We start from the raw sequence: 6,019 nt of genomic DNA on the forward strand, positions 1-6,019 counted from the left end.
TTTTGCCTCTTTTGTTCCTCTCAGGAAAAAAAAAAATCAAGCCATACCTTCAACACTGGCAACACAGATAAATACCCCCGTTTATCCTCACAAACGCTGCTTTTCATAGAACTGTAAGACACAATTCTGCTAAGCTTTCTGCTACTGTATTAAAAAAAATCCCCTTTCCTCCATCTTCCAATAACATATTATCCATTTCCTTTTGAGCCCTCAATGCCAGCAGGACCTTAATTGTCCATATTTCTACCAACAGTCTGTTTGTGGTGATTTAGGTATTCTCTACCATGCTTCCTCGCCTCCCTCCAGGCCCTGGCTAGCAAGTTGTAACATTCCTGTTTCTACTACTAACAGTCTATTATTCAAGGCAAGCGAGGCTTTTCCTATCATCCTCCAAAGTTATTCCAGACTCTATCCATTACCTAATTCCAAAGCCACTCCCACATTTTTAGGTGTTTGTTATAATAGCAGCCATTTCCAGGTACCAAAACCCGCATCAGTCAGGGTTCGACCAGAGAAATAGAACCAGCAGGAGATAGATATTAAGTGATTTATTGCAAGGGTCTGGATCCCACGATTGGGGGGGCTTCCCACAGCAGTCTTCAAACCCCCTGGGGCAGAGCTGGCTGCCATTAGGAAGGGCTGGCTGCAGCTGTCAGGCCGAGACAGCACTGCTGCCCACAGGTGGGACCTCTTGTTCATCAAGGAAGCCCCAGCTGTGCGCTGAAGGCCTTTCAGCTGATCCAATCAGGCTCCCCAGCTGATCCAGGATAATCTCCCTTAAAGTTCACTGATGGTGGATTTTAATCACATCTACAAAACACCTTCACAGCAACACCTACCTTAGCGTTTGGGGACTGTAGTTTAGCCGGGTCAACACATAGAACTGACCTTCGAACGCGCAAGTCCTTAGAAATGGCAGAAAACATATGCCAACCAATTAACGAATACTTAGCCACATTCTAAAACAAACAAACGAACGAACAAATGAACGAACTAAAAAAATTCTTAGTGGGCCAGAACTCAAGATAATTCTTTTTTTTCCCTAGAGGTCCCATTTTATTGTTTTCAGTACAGTCCCAGATATATACCCAAAAGACAAATACTCAAACAAGTAACTGGAAATGCACGTTCATAGCAGCACCATTCATAATAGCCACAAGGTGGGAGAAAACTCAAATGTCCATCAATGGATAAACGGATAAACAAAATGTGGTCCATCCACACAGGGGACTAGTATACGGCTATAAATAGGAATGGAGTGCTTATATAGGCTACAATATGGATGAAACTTGGGAACATGATGGAAGAAGCTGGACACGGTAAGCAACACATATGTGATTCCATTTGTATGAGATATCTGGAATAGGGAGACAAAAAGCAAATTGGTGGTTGCCAGGGATTGTGGGGAGGGAAGAATGAAGAGTAACTGCTTAATGGGTATGAGGTTTCCTTTTGAGGTGATGAAAATGTTTTGGAACCACGCAGAGATGGTAATTACACAACACTGTGAATATACTAAATGCCACTGAATTGCTCACTTTAAAATGGTTGATTTTAGGGGTGCTTGATTTAGGGGTGCTGGATTTCTAAAATTATTCTGTATTTCCTTATTTCCCTCCAAGTCTAGCTGGATTGTAGAGTGAAGTTTATGATTTGTACACTGGGAAAGAGTCTATAAAGGAATACTGACACCTTTCTTCTAAGGAAACAGTTATCAGGCCACCTCCACAGAACCTGACTATAAACGAACCTGTCTTTGCCACCTCTTTTAAGACAAACGAGTCTCAAATATTTGAAATGAGAGAATAAACCTCACCAGCAGAAGGTTAAAGAAAGTACACTAGATTATGTTATATCTGATTATTTTTTTTTAATTTTTTAATGTTTATTTATTTTTGAGAGAGACAGAGTGTGAACAGCAAAGGAGCAGAGAGAGAGGGAGACACAGAATCTGAAGCAGGCTCCAGACTCTGAGCTGTCAGCACAGAGCCTGACACGAGGCCCAAACCCACAAACTCTGAGATCATGACCTGAGCCGAAGTCAGACACTTAACCGACTGAGCCACCAAGGCACCCCGTATCTGATTATTTTTTTAAAAATGTTTAATGTTTGTTTATTTTTGAGAGAGAGAGAGAGAGAGTGAGTGCCTGAGCAGAAGTGGGGAGGGGCAGAGAGAGAGGGAGGGAGAGAGAATCTGAAATAGTCTCCAGGCTCTGAGCTGTCAGCACAGAGCCCAAAGCGGGGCTCAAACCCATGAGCCATGGGATCACGACCTGAGCCAAAGTTGGAGGCTTAACCAACTGAGTCACCCAGGCTCCCCAGGTTATGTCTGATTATTAACAGGTATATGAATTTTATTTTATTTTATTTTTTACATTCATTTATTTTTGAGAGACAGAGACAGAGTGTGAGCAGGGCAGAGAGAGAGGGAGACACGGAATCTGAAGCAGGATCCAGGCTCTGAACTGCCAGCACAGAGTCCGATGCGGAGCTCAAACCCACAAACCGTGAGATCGTGATCTGAGCCCAAGTGGGACGCTTAACCAACTGAGCCACCCAGGCACCCCTGGGTATATGAATTTTAAAACAAATGAACTTTTGGCTGATCTCTGTCTTTTTTGTTGCTAAATTTTCCATCTCAATTCATTTTTGTTTGTTTATTTTTTGAGAGAGAGAGGGACAGAGAGAGAGAGAGAAAGAAAGAGAGAGAGAGAGAGAGAGAGAGAGAGAGAGAGAGAATGAGTGGGGGAAGGGCAGATAGAGAGGGGGACAGAGGATCTGAAGCAGGCTCTGTGCTGATATCAGTGAGCCCAATGTAGGGCTGAAACTCATGAAGGAACTATGAGGTCATGACCTGAGCTGAAGTCAGATGCTCAACTGGCCGAGCCACCCAGGTGCCCCTCCATCTCGATTCATTAATTGGAGTCTGGCAGAGAGAGGAGAGTCCACATTAACTTGGGAAGTTCCTAAGATGTTTTCTAAGGACAGCAGAAAAACTTCGAAGTATTTTAAAGCAGGTAAATGATGTGATTTTTAAAGGCCAGTCTTGAATTCATGGTTTTCAATATGTTTAGATATAGAAATATAGATGTAAATGTGGTGGGTTCGTGCGTGTGTGTGGGTATAGATTATATTTGTGTGTGTAGACTGTTTTCCCTAGCCCTGTTCACTGAGAACAACTGGGGGCACCAATACCCTAATAGCCATGAACGCAGCTAGTGCTAGCTCTTGGTTTCTGTTTTCATTGTTTTAATAGGCTTTACTTGGGGCACCTGGGTGGCTCAGTCGGTTTAGCGTCCGACTTCAGCTCAGGTCACGATCTCATAGTCCGTGAGTTTGAGCCCCGCGTCGGGCTCTGGGCTGATGGCTCAGAGCCTGGAGCCTGCTTCCAGTTCTGTGTCTCCCTCTCTCTCTGCCCCTCCCCCGTTCATGCTCTGTCTCTCTCTGTCTCAAAAATAAATAAACGTTAAAAAAAATAAAAAAAAATAATAGGCTTTACTTTTTTTTTTTTTAGAGCATTTTTAGATTTATAGAAAAAATACAGAGGTTTCCAAATACTTTCCCTCTGCCACACTAAGAGGGAGAGTATTTCCCCTACTTTTTTTCTGAGTTTATTTATTTATTTTGAGAGACAGAAAGAACAAGCTGGGAAGGGGGAGAGAGAGAGGGAGACAGAAGATCCAAAGCAGGCTGTATGCTGAGAGCAGACAGCCTGATGCAGGGCTCAAACTCATGAACCAAGAGATCATGATCTGAGCCAAAGTCAGATGCCTAACAAACTGAGCCACCCAGGGGCCCTAGTATTTCCCTTATTGTTAACGTGTGTACTGGTGTGATACATTTATTACAACTGATGAACTAATGTTGACACATTATTCTTTAACTAATGTCCATAGTTTACATTAGGGATCACCGTTGGACAGTTCTATGGGTGTTTTGAAATGCACAATGTCATGTATTCACTATTACTTATCATACGGACAGCTTCAGTTCCCTAAAACTTCTCTGTGCTCCGCCTGTTTGTCCCTCCCACTCCCCCAGCTCCTGGCAACTTTTCTTCCTGCAAGCTCTTGCCTTTATCAGAATGTCATAGAGTTGAAATCATATAGTATATAGCCTTTTGAGATGGGCTTCTTTCACTTAGCAATATGTATTTGAGATTCCTTTTTGTGGCTTAATAGCTCATTTCTTTTTATCACTAAATAATATTCTAGTGTATGGCCATGCCAGTTTATTTATCCACTCGGCTGTCAAAAGATATCTTGCTTGTTTCCAAGTTTGGGCAGTTATGAATAAAGCTACGATAAGCACCCATGTGCAGGTTGTCATGTGGACATAAGCTTTCAACTCACTTGGGTCAGCTCTTGGCTTCTAAATAACATACTCCAATAAAAGGGACCAGAGATCCTTGGAGAAATGGCTGATTCCAGAGCTGATGTCGGGAAAACAGAGTTTGACCCTGAAACTTGTTGCTATGCTAGGAAGAAAAGAAATGCTTAAAAAAAAAAAAAAAAAAGACAAATGCTAAAAGGATGCAGTCAAGGTGAAAGGATACAGAAGACAACTTGAAAGGACCTCAGCTGACCAAACCAGAGTCAACCAGAGTACAAGAATGAACCATATTGGTAATTGGGTAATAATCCACTGAATATAATAGAAAAGTATGAGTCCATATTGATGTAATTCAGTAAAGTGAAAGTTTGATGAGGAATGGAATAGTTACATAATCTCAACATACTTTCCCCCCCACACAAAATAAAAATTACAAGGGGAAAGAGTGATATTTACAGCAGAGAAACCTGGCATTAATGTAATGAAATAATCAGAGTAACAGGGCAAATGGAGATGGGTACCACCTGATAGAAAAAGGCAGGAAGAAAACAGCATCATTTCCCCAACAGTCCTGCCGGGGACGCATACCCTGGGTCTAATCACGAGGAAACATCAGACAAACCCAAATTGAGGGACATTCTGCAAAGAACAGACCTGTAATGCTCAAAAGTGTCAAGGGCATGAAATTCAAGAATGAAGGATTGTTCCAGACTGAAGGAGACTAAAGAAACATGACAACTAAATACAACACATGATTCTGGGCTGGACCCTTTTGCTATAAAAGATATCATTTAGAAAGCGGTGGAACTCGAATGGGGTCTGAAGGTTAGATGGCAGGAAAGTATCAGCATTCTTTTCCTGGTTTTGATGGTTGTGTTGTGGTTATGGAGGAGAATGTCCTTATTAGCAGGAAATGTACATCAAAGCATTGGGGGGAGATGTGGAGCAACATATTGGCAACTTACTCTCAAATGGTTGAAAAAAAAGTTTTGGGTGCTACCCATGCAAATTTTCTCTGAGTTTGAGACTGTTTCACCAGAAAAAAAAAAAAAGTGAAAAAAAGGTTACTCTTTGCAGAAACTTTAGATGGTTTCCCAGGTCAAGGTTTCCCCTGGCATTGCTACTGTGTTAATATAATATTGGGAGTTCTGTAACGATGTAACAATAATGTAAGAAAAGAAATCAAACAAAACAAGAATAACAAAAAACCCAGCAAGGTGTAAAGACTGAAAGAGAGGGGATGTAATTTTTTTTTTAATGCTCATTTATTTTTGAGACAGAGTGTGTGTGAGCTGGGGAGGGCCAGGGAGAGACAGAGACACAGAATTGGAAGCAGGCTCCAGGTTACAAACTGTCAGCACAGAGTCCCACACTGGGCTTGAACTCATGAACGGTGAGATCATGACCTGGGCCGAAGTCAGACACTTAACCAACTGAGCCACCCAAACGCCCCTGTAACTGTTTTCTTATTTTTTTTTTTTAATGTTTGTTTATTTTTGAGAGAGAGAGACAGAGCGCGATCAGAGAGAGGGAGACACAGAATCCGAAGCAGGCTTCAGGCTCTGAGTTGTCAGCACAGAGCCCTATGCAGGGCTCGAACTCACAGACCATGAGATCATGACACCCCACCCCCATCCCTTAACTGTTGTTTATTTGCAGAAGACATAATTATCTCTATAGAAAACC

This window comes from Prionailurus bengalensis, chromosome B4 (assembly GCF_016509475.1).
Source record: "Prionailurus bengalensis isolate Pbe53 chromosome B4, Fcat_Pben_1.1_paternal_pri, whole genome shotgun sequence".
Taxonomy (NCBI): domain Eukaryota; kingdom Metazoa; phylum Chordata; class Mammalia; order Carnivora; family Felidae; genus Prionailurus; species Prionailurus bengalensis.